The sequence below is a fragment of the Onychomys torridus genome, chromosome 9 (genome assembly GCF_903995425.1).
Source record: "Onychomys torridus chromosome 9, mOncTor1.1, whole genome shotgun sequence".
Classification (NCBI taxonomy): Eukaryota; Metazoa; Chordata; class Mammalia; order Rodentia; family Cricetidae; genus Onychomys; species Onychomys torridus.
In genome coordinates this window covers 35,156,112-35,176,669 of record NC_050451.1, presented here as the reverse complement: position 1 = coordinate 35,176,669, position 20,558 = coordinate 35,156,112, and the positions used below count along the sequence as shown (strand labels likewise).

General features: G+C 45.5%; 1 protein-coding gene and 2 long non-coding RNA genes across 4 annotated transcripts in view; 1 reads left to right on the top strand and 2 right to left on the bottom strand.

The window, feature by feature from the left end:
• The window catches only part of Gng2 (G protein subunit gamma 2), a 100,402-nt gene extending 94,950 nt beyond the window's left edge, over positions 1-5,452 (bottom strand). The window contains exon 1 of one of the 2 annotated variants that reach the window (XM_036199132.1): positions 5,270-5,452. The gene's annotated coding sequence lies outside the window, so the exon portion shown is untranslated. Of the gene's footprint in view, positions 1-5,091; positions 5,174-5,269 lie in introns of those variants that run through there. The other variant, XM_036199131.1, reaches the window with a different exon arrangement.
• On the top strand, positions 5,273-13,538 carry LOC118591075. The gene is made up of 4 exons (XR_004945897.1): positions 5,273-5,890; positions 7,006-7,144; positions 11,212-11,457; positions 12,784-13,538. It is a non-coding gene; the product is annotated as an uncharacterized LOC118591075 (long non-coding RNA).
• On the bottom strand, positions 9,294-11,934 carry LOC118591074. The gene is made up of 3 exons (XR_004945896.1): positions 11,737-11,934; positions 11,285-11,396; positions 9,294-10,276 (listed from the first exon to the last, which is right to left on the bottom strand). It is a non-coding gene; the product is annotated as an uncharacterized LOC118591074 (long non-coding RNA).
• Positions 13,539-20,558: the final 7,020 nt, after the last annotated feature.

Sequence of the window (20,558 nt, the reverse complement as noted above, 5' to 3'; positions counted from 1 at the left end):
CTAGACAAAGGGAATAAGAAGGAGCCAGTTAAGGGATGAAATTTGGGATTGATGAGGTGGTTCAGCAAAAAGGCATTTGCCACCATGCCTGACAGCTTGAATTCAGTCCTTGGAATACGCATGGTGGAATAAGACCTGACTCCCACAAACCATCCTCAGAGCTCCACATGTGCACTGTGGCCTATGTGCATGCACACAAGTAAGTCTAATAAAAATGATAAGAGAAGAAACCCAATATGGAGGGAGGGAGGAAGAACATCATCACTTAGGCGGTAAGAGGGAACAGAACAGAGTTGGAAGGCTATAACCTCACTTCAAAGGAAAAGCTATGGAAAGAAGACAGAATGCATGTGACTCTGGTCCAGACACTCTTATCCCCACTCACATGTTAGAATTTGACCCCCAGTGTCGCTGCACTGGGATTAGAGGAGGTGGGGCCTTTGCAGAGGTGATCAGGCCATGCACTGATTCCCTCAGAGAAGAGGGCCTTCCAGAATATAAAGGATACAAGAGGACAGGATCTCTGAAGAACAGGTCCTCACCTAATCTACTGGCACCATGATCTCCGATCTCCAGGCTCAGAAACTGTGAGAAATGGATTTATGGGGTTTGTAAATGGCCTGGTCTGTGGTAATTGGTTACTGCAGTCTGAACAAAGACAAGGAGAAAATCTGAAGTGATAAGAATTGAGGAAGCCTGAAACACATGTTGGAGAAAGAGAGGGTCTGACCAACTGTAAGGAAAAGTGAGTAGCGGTTGAGGCTGTTCAGACTCCACTGCGAATGCATGGGAGAGTGAAGGTGAAATACGGAAGGAAGGAAGGAAGGAAGGAAGGAAGGAAGTAAGGAAGGAAGGAAGGAAGGAAGGAAGGAAGACTGAAAGAAAGAGGAAAAAGGGGGAGGGGGCTTTCAAGAAACAACCACCTGCTGACAGGATGGCAGATCGCCAGGTGAAGCCATCAGCCTGGTTTCCAGGCCTCTCTCTGCCTCAGAGACTAGGCACCAGGACTGATCAGGAGCATGGATGCCCGCCTCCAACTAGACCAGCGAGGGCGGAGGAAGCAGTGAAGTTGCTGCTTCCGTCTCCCCTGGTCCTTTTGCTCAATCTTGCCCAGAGATAAAAGGCTCCTTCTGCCTTACTTCAGACCTCTGCAGGAAAACGACTTCAAAGAAACATGCAATCACTCCAAGATAACTGAACACCCTCTGCTGTTGAGTGTGTTGTTTGTGCAGAGTGTGTGCATGTTCACATGGGAGTGTGTGGTGTGTGTGTGTGTGTGTGTGTGTGTGTGTGTGTGTGTGTGTAAGGAGCCATCACTTTGGCTTCACATCCATGTCAGGCAGCTCACAACTTCCAGTAACTCCAGTTCCAGGAGATCTGACCCCTTCTGGCTTCTGTGGGACCTGTACTCATATTCACACACATATGCACACATGCGTATAATTTTAAAGTAAAAAGCAAAATTTTTAAAAAGGGAGAATCAAATTCAAAATTGGAAAGTATTTGAATGAACATTTCTTTAAAGAAGATGCACCTGTGGCCAAAAAGGAAATGAGAAGTGAAAATCATTGGGAAAACGTCGATCACATGTGATCTGCTCTTGCAAGATGGTGGTGGGGTTACTTGAAGTGGTATGGCCATAGCCAGGAAAATGCAAGTCCAATCACAAAGAGATTCCCCTGCCCACTCTACAGTGGTGATTATCCAAACAAATAAACAAAAAGAATCAACCGCAGGTGTTGGTGAACTGGAACCATTGTCCCCTTCTGGTGGAATGTCAAATTGTGCAGCTGCTATAGAAAACAATATTGTGGTACCTCAAAAACTGAGCACAGAAGCCAGGGACTCTACACACCTATCTCCATAACAGCCTTGTTTGGGATAGCCAAAAACTGGTCCAAGTATTCATTAAAGGATGAATGGAAAAACAGCATGTGGTAGATATAAGTGATGGAAAGTTACTCAACTTAAAAAGGTAGGACATTCTGGTAAGTGCTACAACATGGATGAACCCTGGGGTCAATAGAGAAGATGAATTAAGTTCATCACAAAACACTATAATTCCCTCTCCATCAGGTTCTCAGTCAAATCCATAGAGACAAAGTCGATGGCATTGGACAGAGCCTGGGCTACAGCAGAAAAGGAGAGTTGCGATTTAGTATTTACTAACTTTCTGTTCTACAAGATTAAAAAGAGCCAGATAGTAGTGGTGCACGACTTTTAATCCCAGCCCTCAGAAGGCAGAAGCAGGCGGGTCTCTGTGAGTTTGAGGCTAGCCAGGTCTACAGAGTTCCAAGACACCCAGAGCTACACAGGGAAACTGTCTGGGAAAAAAAATAAATAAATAAAATAAAAAGAGATTAAAAAGAATTCAGAGGGTGGATGGTGACAACATCAATGTGACTGCAGAGCTGCATGCTTAAATGTGAACGGAATGGGGCATTTTGTGTTATGAATATTCTTTTCCGATGAAGAAATCTCTGTTCTCAGAGGCAACGGTAGAGACCAAGACTAAGCCAACTTTTCCTTATGTTACTACAGAGGACCAGGATGACACCCCAGCGTCTTTTTGTATCCGACACTCACTTATCAACACACAAAAGCCAAGGCTGCACCACATAAGACCCTGACTATGTGCTGCTATTCCTTCTTCCCGGGGAATGAACTAAGTCCCCAAATGACTGTACTGAGTCGTGTGGGAAGAAGCACCGGCAGGCCCCGGGCACACCGTTCTGCTCCAAAGCCTGCATACCGGGCGCCCTATGCCAGTCCTTTCTTTGCCTCACACTGATCTCTTGTGAACAGGTTTTCTGCTTTTAGACTTAAAAGTCGGCTCTGCCTTCTGAAGCAGACTAAAAAAATTATTCGGCTAAACGCATCACTATATATACTCATCACACGAAGCCCAGGGCTGGCCAGAAAATAACAAGTCATGTTTCCATTCAGTCATTGACCATATGTCAGAAAGAGGGGGGAAGAAAGCACATATAATTAAAATTTCGTTGTTTGTCCATTTCTTCTAGAGCCAATGAATACCCTGGGCAAAAGGATGCCTGTTAGTATTCCAAACAGCCAGAAGAGTGGGATTGTGCAACAGAGAAGCATGCCCATCTGTTTCTTGCTTAAGAAAGAACCCTGCCTTCATCCTTACTGATCTGTTGTTCCTCACTCACATTCTGCCTCAAGCTGGAATTTCACAATTAAGGAAATGTTTTGTGCTGGGTAGAAAATAGGCACCTCTTAGTTGTTTTCAGAAAGGTGGCAGGGGGTCCCTCTATTCTACTCTGCCTACTGGCCAAGGTTTCATCATCCGTCTCTTGTGAGACACGGGGTGAGGGTGGGAGGGTGGCAGGGCGGGGTGGGATGGGTGTATAACACATTTTCTAGACATCCCCAAACAAAGCAGGGTGTTGGCATCGTCTGGGGAGGGCAGGCTGTAGATGATCCGGATAGAAGGAATGTCCCAGCCTCCACATAACCCAAAGGCCCAGTTTTTTATTTCATTTAGAGACACCCAGCTGGATCACCAGACTAGGTCTAGCCTTAGCCCCATCTGGAAGATCAGAGCTACATATTTTACTTTAGGATACAATGGGGACTGTGGAACCCTGACATGATTTTCTTTGATTAAATTCAAGGGAGCCTTCCCAAGAGCCCCATAGTTACAGCAACTCCTACACACTCAGGAAAATGGAGATTTATTTCTTTGGTGCCCATGAACGCTTCCTGTCTCAGAAAATGCACTGCTACTCTGCAAAGTCAGGGAAACTAAATTAATTTCATAAAGATAACAAAGCAGAACAGAATCCCAATCGTATGGCTCCTTCAACTGATAATAGTGTTATCTCAAAAGTACGTACTTTCTCAATCGGTATATTTGGTTGTTTAAAAACAATGTATTTTAATAATTCATGAGTATCCAAACATGCCATTGTATTGTTTTCATTCTACCACCCGAGGTTCCTTCTTTGTTTTGCAAAATTATCTCCTTTCACTATATAAAAAAGTTTAAAAAATCATTTTAATCAATGCTCTTTTGTGCATAACCACACACTTTCTGTTGGAGATATTTTTAAATTATGCCACAAATTATTAAACTGTTTATCCTACATATTCTGCCAAAGAAAACTCACAATCTCGATTCAAGCCTGTTAGACCTCTTTATTGCACTGTTACATGTATCATTCATAAACCGAAAGAGTTACCAGACCCAGACCCATTATCAGCATCCACTGCTGGGGAAAAATTACAGAATAAAAATTGTGTTCTTATTCTATTACTTCAGTGTACAGCATACACAGACAAGGGGACAAACCAGCTCACTTTGATAGTATCTCTCTGTCTGAAATAACAATCGCTTCGATCTAGAGATGAATAAATCCATACAGGCACAGAATCCTGTATTCACACACTGGTATCCGATTTGGGGCAAGTAACCGTCCCTAGTCGGTCCTTTGAATAAGGATGCAACTTTAGGGTAAGACCTACTGACAAACCTACTCTGAGGTTACCCTTCAAGTAGCTGCACAGAGCAGACAGGAAGACACTAGTTCCTTAGTGGTAAATACTGCCTGCCCCTCACTCGAGAAATCTGAGCCTTTGTTGGTTTAAAAAAAAAAAAAATCTATGCACAAAAGGACCCAATTTCCCCAAAGCAAACCACAGCCATAATGTTGCAAAGAAGACGGCCCAGCGATATATAATATGAATGTGCTTAACGTCTTTCACTACTTATACCCCCAAACAAGGGACTGCCACGCTCCGATGCCCAGACTGCAGCTTCACAGCCCAGCTGACTGCAACTCAGCCCAGCCTGAGTCCCGGGCCAGCTAAGCAAACCACTTCTTACATTCAGCGTGTTTTCCTAAACACGGAGGGTGGTTCCCCGCTCCCGAAACAAAATGTGTCACAAATCTGACCATCCTTCTCGGAAATAAATAAATAAATAAAGCTAAAAACCCCACCTGAATCACTTCCCCTCAAAGCCTGGAACAATGTCCCTCGCTCCCCTAAGAAATCCGCCCTAAAACCCACAGGCACGGTCATTTTATCTCTATTCCAAAGGAGCTACATGGAAAACGTGTCCTTTACCTTGCTTGGCTCCCGAGGCTTGGTTAGAGAGCAGCTTCCCCTGGCGGAGCTGATGGGTGGTGAGCTCGGCCCGCCCAGCCCAGCCCAGCCCAGCCCAGCCCAGCCCAGCCCAGCCCAGCCCAGCCCAGCCCAGCCCAGCCCAGCCCAGCCCAGCCCCGCGGTAGTAGGAGTTGCCCACCGAGCGGCGTCGAGTGTCTGTGTAGCAGCGGCTGCAGCCTAGGCGTGAGTCCCCACCCTGCTTTGTCTTCAATCATCATTTCTACAGGAAGCAGCGCATCTCCCACTTCCTCCTCTCTTAGTGTCGGCTAGCAAGCCAGCTTTCTTGTTTGCCTCGCACTCCACTAAAGGGCTTCCTCCAAGGCGCTTTGCCTGCCGCTGATAGTAATTTGGCTCTAATCCCCTGGACCCCTTTGTTCCAGCGGCCCTCCACCCCCACATCCCCGCCGCACTGTTTTCTTTCCCTGTCTCATTCCCCAGCCCTCATCTCCCAGGAGCACCCACAGACTGCCTCAGTGGGTCTCCTTCTCAACACCTACGCTGCATTCTCTTTCTGAACTACAGCTGCTGTTTATTGGGTCGGTGGCCCCCACCAGGCTCTAGTCCTGAGATCGGGGCCAGCCTCCACAGACAGCTCCTTCTTGCTGCGAATTTTTTCCTTTGTGGCCAGCCTTCCCGGAGCTTCATTTCCCCAAGGTCTCCCTACCACTGAGATTTTATTTAACCCATATGCTGAGAAAATAATGGCCCCACAGGACTTCTTCTGGGACATGGGAGCTAAGCCAAGTCCTGCAACGCTGAGGTAGGCCTAACAGTGAAAACAGGCTGAAAAGAGCGTGAATGAAGGGAGTGAGGAGGTCCTGAATGGCCTGGATCCCCATCCTAGAAACAGATCCCCTCCTCCACTACCCACGCATATATTGGTAGGGCTGAGAGGGTCTTCATGGCCTCCTGTCCCCTTCATGGTTGGTGTCATGGGTAAAGGTAGAACCTATAGGCAGTCTGTCCACCAGAGTTAGAATCTGAGCTGCCATCCCCGCCTGTGAATTTTAACAAATGACTTAATTTCTATGTGCCTCAGTTTCTCCACTTGCAAAATAGAGATGATTATACCATATTTCACAGTGAAAATTCTGAGAACTAAATAAGACCAGACACATGGTGCACCATTATAGTTCTAGGAAGAGAAGAAATATTCAATACGTACTAATGCGTATTATTTATAGGAGCTTGAAACTCAGATGTGACAAGGGACTTGAACAGCCAAACTAGAACCAGTGTTTGTTCCCCTGGCTTCCCCTACAGTTGTTCACAGCTGAGCCCTAATGCTCACGGTAACAATATACCCAAGGCTTGAGTCATTCTCTCTCTTGATTAAGGAAGCTGCAGTTTAAACACCAGCAGGGTAGGAGGGGGCGGGGTGGAAAGTGAGTCCTTGTTCCAGAAGGGAGGTGATGCTGTACCAGCCGGATGTGGTGGACAAGAGAATCACATAGAGCTCAAGGCTTCCCTGACTGACACGGTGAGACCCTGTCTCAAGTGTAAATAATAAATCAGTAAATCCTCCCTCAGAAGCAGGGCCTGGAAAGCCACACTTCTCAAGCACTGGAAGTAGTCTGCAACTGTCTTTTTAAGGTCCCATCCTACCTTCATCCCCCATCGAGGAAACTGATGGGATCATGAGAAATCTAGGATTGATGCAGGCTCATCAAGTGAGCCTTCTAGCATGCCTTGGGGACCACAGCCTGTCATCCTGGCAGGTACAGTATTTAATCTCGGTGAAGTGTTCTAAGACAGTCCCAGGTTCCCTGTTGTTTTGATTTCAAGTTCCATGAAGTTTCCTGGAAATCTTTTTATTGTAAGGACCCTGGTGTGGAAAGTTGTTGGGTGTTTGTTTGTTTGTTTGTTTCCATGTAGAAGCTGAGGAACCACCTCTGAAGTAACAAATGGGAGTGCTCTGTCGGAAGACGGGATAAAGGTCCAGTGTCACACAGGTTATCACGCAGTCAGGAAGCCTGGTGCCAAAGGTTACCGGAGACGTCTACTGTACAACACTGTATGTACACACACACACACACACACACACACACACACACACACTTACATACTTATAACATACATATGTAATGTATATATCACATAGCTATGTGATGCTAAGCCTAAGAAAAATTTAAAGCATGCTTTTAAAGTTTGGGGGGAAAACAAACAAGAATTGGTCATTTTTAGACCATTTGAATCCAGCATTAGCTGTGGATTCAGGTAAATCTTTACTTTGAATCCTATCTACCTACCTACCTACCTACCTATCTATCTATCTACCAATCTTTCTGTCCATCCATGAGAAAGGTGTTGATACTTCAGTTTAAGCTTTTATAAGAAAATCTCTTTTGATCAATGAATCACTAGGAATTAGCCCTGCTACCTTCTAATCCATCCTTTCATCTCTGGTCATAAAGCTCATAGCAGATTGAGCTGCCCAGCTCCCAGAGAGGTCAACCAAACTCCTCAAACTAAAAAGTCAGATTTGAAGATCTTCCCCTTCCTGGGGCCTCATTGCTTCCAGCTAGTTCTAGCAGTTCCTTTCTTTCTTTCTTTCTTTCTTTCTTTCTTTCTTTCTTTCTTCCTTCCTTCCTTTCTTTCTTTCTTTCTTTCTTTCTTTCTTTCTTTCTTTCTTTCTTTTTTCAGGAGACAGAAGTCAAGGGTGGGTGTGTAGCTCAGCCAGGAGAAGAGATTAATCCAATTTATTTTAACTCAAACACAAGCACAGGAAGTCCTGACACCAGGTCTCCAAAGCATCCAGTTCACAGGGAACACGGTAGCATTACCTTATGTGAAATGTTTATGCCGTCAGTTGTCAGACGCAAGCTGCCTTGCATCCATTGGATCAATGCAGAGACAGACTGGGAACCACTCTAACGTTCACCACTGTGCTTGTTTGGATCGCTTGTTGCGTTTCTCACACGTATCGGATAGTGGAGGCTGATGAGGACGTCATTTTAGCCTGAGATACAGGCCTAAACCTCTTTGCACAGCACACAAGACCCTACATGATGTCACCTGTCCACACTCCAGCCTCATTGTCTCTTTCAATCCCATGTCTGCCTTCCCAGTGGGTGAGTGGTAGAGCCTGCCTCCTACCCCCATCTCTATACCTTGACACCTACCATCCCTATCTCCACACACACCCTCCCTCATCCTTCTCCCCGTGACATAGTCTGGAAAGCTCCTGTTTATCATTCAAGACAGCCTTTCCTAAAAGTCTTGGCTAATTCTCTCTCTCTCTCTCTCTCTCTCTCTCTCTCTCTCTCTCTCTCTTTGGTTTTTCGAGACAGGGTTTCTCTGTAGCTTTGGACCCTGTCCTGGATCTCGCTCTGTAGACCAGGCTGGCCACGAACTCACAGAGATCCACCTGCCTCTGCTTCCCGAGTGCTGGGATTACAGGCATGCGCCACCACCGCCCGTTTGATGGCTAACTTTTGTTAGCAACCTGACTGGGTTTCAGATCACCCCAGGAGACATCTCTAGATGTGTCTGTGAAGATGTTTCCAGCAGTGCCTCACTGAGGGAGGGAGGTGCACCCAGAATGTGAGGAGCACCATTCCATGGGATGGGAGCCCAGACTGAATTAGTAGGGGAAAGGCAGAAGGCTGGCTGAGATCCAACTCTCACATCTTCCTGCTTCCCGTGACCAGATGCTGCATACTTCCTCCACCATGTGCTTGCCCAGCCATGACAGATGACACCCTCTATATGTGAACCACGATAGACCCTCCTTCCTGGAGTTGCTTTTGTGGAGTATTTGTCAGAGCAGTAAGAAAAGAAAAAAAAATATATGTACACATACATCCCCTGGCCACGTAAGCAGAGTTGGTTCTCTCCTCTGTGAGGGCATTCTGCCTTGCTGCTTCAACACTGGTTGTTTTAATGCTCATCTGCTGTTTGCCTGTCTCGCCCCTCTGGTTTGGGCCCCTTTGTGTTTTCTTAACCAATGTAGCAGGTAGTTCATAGACGTCTGTGTATTGAGCAAACAACAACTGTAGCAGAAATTCTCAAGCTTTTGTATGTCTTTGGGTACCTTGCAGAGGGGAGGGGGGAAGAAAGTCTGAAATGAGAACTTGGCCAGACTGTAAAGAAACACCCCCACACCCTGCAGAAAACCACATTAGTGTACCCCAAATTCTGACTATTTGCTGTGGCCACGCACCTGACAGAAACAATTTAAGGTATGAGAGATTTATTTTGCCTTATGATTGGGGACACAGTCCATCTTCATGGGGGAAACATGGCGGCTGAAGTGGCTGAGTGCCTGGAGGCAGGAGCCTGCCATGCACCTTGTTCACATTTTGGTGGATTGTCATAATCCAACTACTTCCCATCAGCTTGGAACCAAGCCTTCAACACATCAGACTTTGAGGAGACATTTGAGATACCAGTCCCAATGAGTTTATTCTGACTAGCCAGCGTCTCCACATGGTCCAGTACCTAGAAAGCACAGTAGGCATATCATATTAAGTAGACTATCATATTAAGTAAATGATGAAGTTTAGTATTGATTAGACTCACAGCTTCTAGGCTAACAAGATGGCTCAGTGGGTAGAGCACTTGCCATGCAAGCCCAACCATCTTGAGCTCAATCTCTGGAACCCACATAAAGGTAGCAGAAGAGAGCCAGCTCCCAGAATTGTCCTCTGATACCCACACAAGCACTAGGGCAGGTACACACTCATGTGTACCCCATCCCCCACATACACACACCACTATTACCACTGCTAAAAATAGTAATGACAATCGTCAAAGCTCCTGGATACGGTGTTGAGGTGAAGGGTTGCTGGCGAGGACTTCTGTCTCTGGTGTGCAGCAATGAATCTGTGGCCATGGCATCAGGTCGTACCTTTTGATACCAGACTGTCTCTCTCACCCAAAGGAAATTGCTTCATACCCTAAGGGATTGGTTTCTCCCCACTTGGTGCCTGCAAAGTGGTTCATCTACAGTGTGCCTTTGGGGACCGAGGAGAAACTTATCCCTACACGGATAGATGGGTGTGTGACCCTGAGGCTGCCGCCGTGTTTGGATCCATCAACTGGAGTAACTCCATGGTGCTCATGAAGACATGCTTCTCGCACTGTGAGCTCTTGTCTCCCTGGTCTCAGTAACTGAGAGTCAGCAATCTTCTGTAGCTTGTCTGTCCTGCAAAGGACAGACATTCCCCCAGGTACTGTTGGCATATTTTGAGAAGGACAAGAAAGATTTTCTCCTGAGGACCCATTTTAAAATAAGATCTCCAAAAAGATAACTCAAAGACAGGCATACAAACAAAACCCAATTTAATGTGTTCTTATTTTAAGAGGGAGAAAGGTAAACAGTTGCTTCTAAAATTCAGGACCTCCTCTCACCTCAGACAAAACAATACACTTTTTTTTTTTTTTTTTGGTTTTTCCAGACAGAGTTTCTCTGTATATCTTGGAGCTTGTCCTGGAACTCACTCTGTAGACCAGGCTGGCCTTGAACTCATAGAGATCCGCTCTGCCTCCCGAGTGCTGGGATTAAAGGCATGTGTCACCACTGCCTAGTAACAATACACTTTTCAAATGAAAGCAGAAGAAACTGAGGAGGGAAAATGGGAAAATGGGCAACACGTAACAGCCTCTAACAAGGGGCTCAGACAAAAACTGAGTTCACCTAAGAGTATTACTTCACTCTTTAGGTGAGAAGGAAGAACATAAATCCAGTTTAAAAGAAATGGAAACATTGTGGGAATTAGTCATTTAGTAGCACTTACTTTTTCTCTAAAATTGGGTATAATTATATATTCAAACATGCAAATACTTATTAAGAACTTGCTAAGTAACAAAATAGAATATGTCACTTGTTTCACTAAGTTTATGTGATCAAAGGGAATCAACAAAGAGACTGGTTAGCAGATATATATCTATCATGTAACATTAAACTTTGTGAAGGAAAATAAAATAATAAAACAGTAAAGTGGCAGGAACACATGCTCTATTTTAAGTAAGACGGTCTTCAAAGGGTGCTGGCCGTGCTCACTTTTTCTCTGCTCTTTCTCTTCCCCTGCTCTTTATAATCCATCCCCTAGTTTTCTTTGCTCTGTTCTCTGCCTGCAGGCTCTTCAAGATGGGTCTTCTATCCTGACCATTCCATTCTGCCCCTTTCTAGTCACACATGCATTGAACTTACCTGTGTGACTTACAAGTGTAAGCCACAAAACGTACTACAGCTCCCACCGTGGCCTCTCAGATCAACCATTCAGAGGGTCTGGGTGCCATGTTCTGAGGACACTCAGGCAGCCCTGTGGAGAGAGAAAGGATCTTAGATCGCCTGTCAAGACCCAGCAGCGCCCTGAAAATCTGGTAAGTGAGCCATCTTGGGAGGAGACTTTCCAGTCAGGGCAAGCTTTCAAATAACTGGCATTCTGACTGTACAGCATTAGGTGAGAAGGGGCCTGGAGTACAAAGATGAGCTCCCAAACCCCTGACCCACAGAAACAATGAGAAATAGTTAATGTGTATTGTTTCCAGCTCCTGTGTTAGGGAAATTCATGGTGCAGTAACTCTGTATGACTCTTTCTGCCTCTGCCTTTCCATCTGTGTTTGGCTAATGGGCAGGAGTGAGGTCAGCATGTCCCTTACCACATTGCTTTGGTTCTGGTTTCCTTCCGCAAAAACCACAAGTCCTCTGGACATCGCCACTGCTTCCAAGACTGCAGCTGTTTGTGTCCCTGCAACACCAGCTCCTTCAGGTCTGGATATGGCGTTGGATCTTGCTGTGGTTCCCTTAACCCTGAACACACCACTGTGACTAGTCCCTTCACTCATAAAAAAAAAAAAAAAAAATCATCTGCCTCCTGTTTCCAGGCTGGTAGAAATGAATGTTTTCCTGTAGGAGAGGCTCTCTGAATAGATAATGGGGGAAGGGGGCGGGCTTCTCATCTCCAGGGCACAGTGTTCAACAAGCGTGAAGCCCCTGGGATCAGCAGATGTTTCCAAGGAGAGTGAACATGGGTGAGGAATGCACAAGTAGGGGAGCTAGGGTGTGAGAAGGGGCGTCATCAGGAGCCACATCGGACAGGTTTGGTGGCTGATGGCTGTGGAGTGGATGTGACGCTCAGCAGTGGGGCAGAGTGAGGACCAGGTGGACTTGGGTATGGCCTGGTCTGAATTGCCTGGTAACATGAGAGTCAGGGTTTTCAAAAGGGAAGCTGAGCAAGTGTCTTAGGGAGCTTTTTTTTTTTTTAAATTTTATTTTTATTTAGAAAGACTGTGGGAGCATCGTTCAGGATGACAGATATTGAGGGCTCGGAGAAGAGAGTCAGGGTGTATTTTCAAAATAAGGTTGTGAGAATCGCTGCTAAACTGGATGTGAGAGAAGGAGAGTAGGAGGGAGAAAGGTTCGAAGTGAAGGATGGGTGGCGGAGCCCTGTGCAGAGATGGAAACAGAGGGTGGGAAGGGACAGTTTGCAGAGGAGGAGGAAGTCAACGATTTCCTCCTCTCAGCTTGTAAGGGGGTAAAGAACAACCTACATTTTTTTAAAAAGGAAGATGTTATTTTACAAGAAAAAAGGCTTTTACAGCTACAGCAGTACTCCTATCTCTTGGCTGGTTCTAGTGTTGCCAATAAAAAACTTTTAAAAGCAAATAATGTTTCCTCAAGCAAATAATGTTTCCTCGACCTTACAGTGTGATGGACTCTGGATACTCTTCCTCTCAAAGTCACACCAGGAAATCCAGGAGGAAAGTCTGTGCCCATTTTCCTCACTGAAGAATGAGGTCTATAAAAGAGACATCACCCTGCTTAGCCTTATCCACTTTGAATTTGAAAGCTGATTACTCCTGAACCGGTGATCCTCAACCTTCCTAATGCTGCGACCCTTTAATACAGCTCCTCACGTTGTGGTGACCCCCAACCATAACAGTTTTTGGTGCTACTCATAACTGTGATTTCGCTACTGTTATGAACTGTAATGTAAATGTCTGAAATGCAGGATATCTGATATGTGACTCCTGTGAAAGGGTGGTTTGACACCCCTGCCCTGTCCCGTCGCCCCCCTCCACACACACACACTGGTTGAGAACCACTGCCCTTAATAAATGTGATTGGAAAGAAGACTCAATGGATATGTCTGTTTTTCTCAGGACAGTACCCCAAGCTCTGTTTCCGCAGCAGTCATAAAAGTAGAGCGGTACCCCAGGCAACCAAGGTGAGCTCTCCGCAGGCAACAAGGCTTCCTGCCTCAGTGGGCTAGGTGATCACAGGCTTTCTTCAGCTGACTTGACTTGTCAGAGCCCTGTGTCCTGTCTGTGCAGAGGACAGAAGGAGAAGCCTCTGTGGCATCTGCACCTTCCCGCTTGATGATGCCAGCCCGCGCGCCCCCACCCCCACACGCCTATCCTGAGGCCAGAGTTTGGTGGTCTGTCTTCCTTTCTTCCTTCCTTCCTTCCTTCCTTCCTTCCTTCCTTCCTTCCTTCCTTCCTTCCTTCCTTCTTTCCTTTTGCTTTCTTTTGATTGCTGTTTTCAGAATGACCTTTGTCTAAAAATTCTGTAGTCTTCCAGCAAGGGACACAGCCTACTGTGATAAATGGACCTTTCCCTTCCCCCACTCTGGTAACCAAGGCAACGGCGAATGACTGATTTCCTGGTTGCCATGTGAATGCCCTGGGATCCCAGCCGGCTCTACCACACAAAGACGTCAGAAAGAAAAGCAAGGAAACAAAACAGAACGAAAATCATATTCGAAAAGACAATTTCATCGCCAGTTTTCTTGTCTCACACAAAAAGCGAGGGAAGGGGCCAAATGTAGTTAGGAATAGTGCTCCTCCCGAGATGAGGGAGTGTGTCGTTCCCACTGGGGAAGAAAAGGGGAGATCCCTAGCAGTTGGCATGGCAACAGAAAGACAGATGCCTTTCTCAGGTGGCTGGAGCCCTCCAGCAATCTGTCCCACCCAGAGGAAATCTGAAAGATTTAATGGGCATGGAAAAATATAAGTTAGACTCAAAGCAAAACAAAAACCAGGTCTTGTGGACTCTTCAGAATGCATTTGTTTTATTTAACTCTAAAAGAACAGAGTGAAGTTCCAAATGTTCTCATTTCATGTTTGGTCATGTGTAAGTTTTATTTCTATCCAATGATTTTGTAAAATTAACCACAAAATATTAACCACTTTTCTCCCTTTTATTGATATGTAACTCCCTGATTAAAAGTGCATACCAAAAATTGGTCACTCTGGATTTCTCTAATTATCATAACCTAAATATTTACCTTAGTTAGTCCATAGTGCACTTATTTGAGAGAAAAAATGTAAAATATGTACTACTATAATTATGCAAAAAACTAAAATTGTTGATAATTCATCTGGACTTTTCATCATTGTACTTCAGAATACATGGTTTTAAATCATTTTTTTTTTACTTTTCTACAAAATATCGTCCTGCCTTTGACAAAATCTTCATATGTTTTTAAAATCTAATTTGGTAGAATTTTCCTAGGTTTTCTAAAATGCACACAGATAAACTGCTGGAACCCCAAGGTCCCTTCTAAAATCTGTCTTATCAGAGTTGATGAAGCAGTGGATTCCAACCTCTCCTTTTTTCAGATGTTAGTACCTGACCCATGATACCCAGACAGACCTCAAGTCCATTGGGGCTACAGAGTACAAACAGATTCCTGTAAGGGCATTTCTTGCATTCTTTCTAATACTCATCCTAAAGTGAGCATGTCCCAAAATGGATCAGCAAATGTCACATGGTGTGATGGTTTGAATAAGAATAGCCCCCATAAGCTCATATGGTTGAATGCTTGGTTCCCAGTTGGTGGAACTGTTTGGGAAGGATTAGGAGGTGTGGCCTCACTAAAATAGGTATAGCTGGGAGAGCAGGCTTTGAAATTTCAAAAGCCCACACCATTACCAATGTCTCCCTCTCTACCTCCTAGCTGTGTCTCAAGTTGTAAGCTCTCAGCTACCGCTCCAGCACCATGCCTGCCTGCCTGCTGTCATGCTCCCCACCACGGTCATGGACAATAACCCTCAGAAACTGTAAGCCCCCAACAAACTCTTAAATAAGTTGCCTTGGTCATGATGTCCTATTACAGCAATACTAATGTAACAAAGATACAAGATTGGGGCAGGAAATTAAGAGCTTTAGTAATTTTGTGAAACTCTAAGTTCTGGAGTATCTATCAGATTCACTTACTACAGGACCTGTAAAGGTTTGTTGATATTCAGATATGATGATTCTCCAAGAGATGAGTCTAGAGATCATAGTGTCTCCCAAATATATTTGACCACTGAACACTGTCTTATCAGCACACCGTTTGTGTTTTCAGAATGTATTTTGAGAAACATGGGGTCAGATTGAGTCTAAAATCCAATATAAAGATACATGGATTTTTATTTGTGTTTAAAGTTGTATAATTTTTAAGATCCCTAATTGATCTCAGGCAAATTACTGAAAGAGCCAACGGGGGAAAAATGATGAAGAAAGAACCCACAGTAAATAAGATACGTTATATTTTAAACCTGAGTACATGAGTGCATATTTTCCTTTTGCAGATTTTGTTATTCATTCTATAGTTCTGATAGGTGAAATTCTCTAACAATAAAATCCACTGGAAGTTCGGTTTGTTTTATGAAGACATTATGAGAAGAGGCAAAAGAGAGTGGACAGTAGTGGGCCATGGGGGCCCCTAGGCTGGGGTCAGCTGGGATGTGCCATCGAGTCTCCTTAGAAGGAGTCATCAGTGGTTAGGGAACTTTGGGAGGGGTTTGTGGTACATATGTGAGTATGTATGCATGCATGCATGCATGCTGATGTGTGTTTGCATGTGGAGGCTGGGACTTGTGATGTTAGATGTCTTCCTCTATGACTCTCTAACTTGTTTTCCTGAGACAGAGCTCACCAGTTGGGTAGACTGGCTGGCGGGCAAGCCTCTAGGACCTTCCTGACTCATTTGTTTGTTTGAAGTGGGCGCTGTGGCTCTGAACGCAGGTCACTGCACTAGCACAGCAAGCATTTTACCCATTCACTGAACCGTCTCCCCAGACCGAACAAGGGACTTTCTTGGCGTGATGCTCTCTTCAGTGGAGACTGAAGGCCAACACATGTTTACTCATTATAGGATGCTCTCCCCAAGCCCAGCTGTGGAAAAACAGCAGAATTTCCGCAGCCCTGCCACCACTGAAGGCAGTGAAAAAACCAGGACAGAGGGGCCCCTTCTCTTCCTCTCCTTCACACACCATAAGAAAGAAAGGGGACAGTGTCACAGAGTGGATCTGCCACTGAGTTGCTTCATGTAGGCTTCCCTGGGGAGGAGAGAGGTCTGAGGCAAATATTCAATAGTTTACAGGACCAAAGTGTTTTAAGAAACACAAGTGACTGCAGAGTTATGACCTAGAACAAAATGTTGTTGTAGGAGCCTGCTGCCCAGAGAGACAAAAGAGCAGATGAGAAACAGTCAGCAGCAGCCATTTGCAAGTTAAAATTAGTCCTGTGTTTACCTCAGAGGGTTGAATGTCTTCAGTCAAACCAATTGAGTAGCTGGGGACAGCCATTTAAGTAAGCACTGTTGAGGAGCTCAGGGGCAGGGAGACAGATAAGGACATACAGGGAGATGAACTTACTTTGCCCGGGTTACCACGACAATCTATGCTACAGCCAGAACTGAGGGGTGGGAGAGAAGGGGGCTGTGTGAGCTATGGGAACAGGTTGGTTAGAGGCATGAGGAAGGACAGAGCATGGCTGACTGTGTGGTAGGGAAGATTCGGCATCAGGGAAGTAAAAGGCTAGAGTGTGTTGCTAGGGTCACACTGTGGGTGGAAGAAGTGGGTTGGGGTTGGATGGGAAGTGCTCACTTTCCATGATGCCTCAATCAACATCGACTGAAGAGCCACGGAAGACTTTTGTCTAGGCACTGGCACTCCCAGGTTTATGTTTGAAAAGACCATTCAATGACAATGAATTTGAGACAAGAAGGGCCACACTCCAGATTCTTGAGTGTTTCCAAAGAATGTTATGGTCGGGTGTTTAAGGGCACAAAGTCCCGGGGATGAGGCGGCCAGGCTCATTCTCTCAGGTAGACCTCCTGCCTTCATTCTACCCACTCAGCAATCACTCATTTGTATTAACTGTATCTGGTACCTCTCTTGGCCCTGAAGACCTTCCCTAGGACTTAGAGTAAGGAGGGTGTTGATGAAAAGCACCTGAAATAGTTCAGCTTATTATAACTTAATTGGATTGCTGGCCTTTTCCTCTCTCTAATGATACCAGTGGGTCTTTAGCAGCCACATCGCAAGCTGTGGCCTTTGCGACAACATGATTACTTAGTGGTAGAGTTCTCCAGAGGGGGAGAAATTATTATTATTTTTTTACTTTAATTCTAGTAAGTAGTTGTCCTTTGTGAAAACAGGTCAGCCACAGGTCATCCCTTTAGCCACATAAGCCAACCACCATCATGTTAAATAATGTTGGGTCTGTGACTATTCTGGTGGGACCTCAGGAGAGTCCTTCCTGGCTTGGAACAGGAGTGCCCGGCCCCTCAGCACTTATGCTGTTGTGCTATGCAGAGCCCCACAGCTGTTGCAGATGAAATTCTGCCTGCCAATCACAGGTTCAATCGTTGGTGGGCACAACTTGGACACAATGAAATATTCTAGTCTCCTGAGAACGCCTGTGCTCTCTCCTTTTACAAAAATAACACATTAAAATTGGATTCTCAGAAAAACCGTATTTCAAGACACCCACTTTAGATTAAAAGATTCTAATTGTACCTTCTTTGATGGATCCCTACGTCTAGACTAGATATTATCAGCCCCATCCTCTCAAATCTGAATATACTCTGTGTTCTGGCTCTGAAAGGAATTTTCAAGGATCTTGGTTTTATTATGGTTTAGAAATAAGCATGACATCCCAGTTGTCATCTAGGTTAGACAAGAAGGAGGCCTTTAGGACAATAGGGAAATAATGCACCGTGGGCTAGGCACACCCTTAAAAGAAATGTTGGTGGAATTTTCTACATTGTTCTGTGTGAACAGTTAACTCATGTTAAAGGTTATACTAATTCTTCCATCATACTCTCTTGTAAACAATGTGTTCTTTCCTGCCAGCATTTTCATTTTCTCCAGAGTGTCATTAAGATTCACTTGGGCACTCTGGAAGCTGAGGCGGGAGAATTCAGAGTCTGAGGCCAGCCTGGGCTAGGTAGCCAGACCCCGTGTAGACCGAAACAGAGCCTCAGCTGCCACTCAATGTACAGCCCTGAAGTACAGTTCTCCACGGGCTTCGTGCCTACCTCTAGAGGCCAGAACTCACATCTGGTTCCTACAGAGTGATTTTCTTACCAGTGTCTCCTCTCTTCCTACTTCATTCCTAATGTTTTGTTCGCTTTTAAGAGTTGTGTTGAAACCTCATTGTGGACTCTGTGAAATCGTCTACTCCATCGCCTATGGAGGAGGATGGCCTGTCCCTCGGTCTCGGTATTCTTGTCTGCAGAGTGCTCATACCAACAGTGGATCACAAGGACTCCGAGGATCACGTGAACTGCTGCAGGCAGTGCCAGGCTTCCTTTCTGATAGAGCTTCTGGCCACAGGGTTTCCCAACTTGGTCAAATATCAGAATGCCCTAGAGAGAAACCTTACAGTGCAGACTCCTGGGCAAAGCTCCAGTATTTGACACAGTCCAGAGGGCCCTAGTGTCTGAGTGACATCCGGGAACCTTTGCATGAACTATGCGTGTGGAGGGGGTTTCTCCTCTGGGGTTGTGCTTGTGTAGATCTTTATATAGAGCTATCCCATACTTGCTTCCTTGTGGAGCAAAGTATTTTCCTGATCCTCAGTGTGTGCCTGTGTGGCATCTTCTCTTGAAGCAAAGTGATCGGATGCAGGTGTTTATACTGAGCCTGTTTGCTATGGTGCAGGGTAACAGATGGTGTCACAGGACTTAATGTATGTGGTGATGGAACCTGGCTTTAAGACTTAGGATACTGCCGGCTAGAGGAGATGGAGAGATTTGTTTACATAGTATAACTAAAGGGGATTGGTGAATGAAGCGAAGCTGTCTCATGGCACGTAATGTAAGAGATATCATTTACAGTCCTCTGAAAGCTTGGACCACTATTCTGGTTGTTTGACTAGAGGATAGACCAATGAAGGTAGTTTTCATCTCTCTCTACCAACTGTCAGCTCCAAACCTCTAAGCTGATGAGGTGGGGTTCAGGCCAGGTAGCAAAAAGGAGCTATACTCAGAGTGTAGAGGGGGTTTCAAGAGAGTGGGGTCCAGTGGGGGGAGGCATGTATGGGGGAGGGAAGTCTTGGGACTGAAAACTTAGGCTCTATCCAAAGGGCAGACTTAAACCTGTACCCAACTAAGAGGAGACTGGCCCAAAAGGCTGATGTTGCTGCTTCCAATTTACTGTTGAAGGTAGAAACTATGGAGAAGGGTCCACAGCGGTCCTGGGAGACATGAATGATGGAAAGATACATCAGGCACAGATAGAAACAAGGTTTCTTCCTGGTAAACTATAAGGGGTCATCGTGCTTTGGATGAGAATGGCCCCCATAGGCTCATACTTTTTGTTGTTGTTGTTTTGAGACAGGGTTTCTCTGTGTAGCTTTGGTGCCTGTCTTGGATCTCGCTCTGTAGACCAGGCTGGCCTCGAACTCACAGAGATCCGACTGGCTGTACCTCCCAAGTGCTGGGATTAAAGGTGTTTGCCACCACTGCCCAGCCAGGCTCATACTTTTGAATGCTTGGTCCCCAGTTGGTGGAACTGTTTTACCAAACTTACTATTTGGTAAAGATTAGGAGGTGTGGCATTGTAGGAGGATGTGTGTTGCTGGAAGTGGGCTTTGAGGTTTCAAAAGCCAATGCTATTCCCAATTATTTCTCGCTCCCGCTCTTGCTCTCCCTCCCTCCCTTCCTCAGTCCCTCCCCCCTCCTGCTTGTTGGTTAGATGTAAGCTCTTAGCTACAGCTTCAGTGCTATGCCTGCCTGCCTGCGCCACCATGCTCCCTACCATGATGGTTGTGGACTCACTGTCTGAGACTGTAAGCAAGCTCCCAATTGAAATGCTTTTTTATAAGTTGCTTTGGCTGGCCTTAGTGTCTCTTCACAACAATAGAAAAGTAACTAAGGAATAAAAATGGTTTTGAGGTCAAGCAGGGGAAAAAAAATATTGCGTGTGCCTAGACTAAAGTACAGGCTTCCAGAACCCCCATCCCCTGGAGACACACAGCTAGGATGAAGTTGTCTGGGTAGAACACTGATTTCACCAGACAAGAGGGACACACCTTTGCTCATTCTTATTTTCGAAGCTTCTTCCGTCCTTTGATGTTCCTTGCTCATGACAGGGTTAGTCATTGACACAAAACAACAACGACAATATTCTAGTGCTTACCGCAAGACAACTGTAAGCAACGGGTAATTCCGTCAGAGTACCCAGCAGCTGACTAAAGTTTCGGG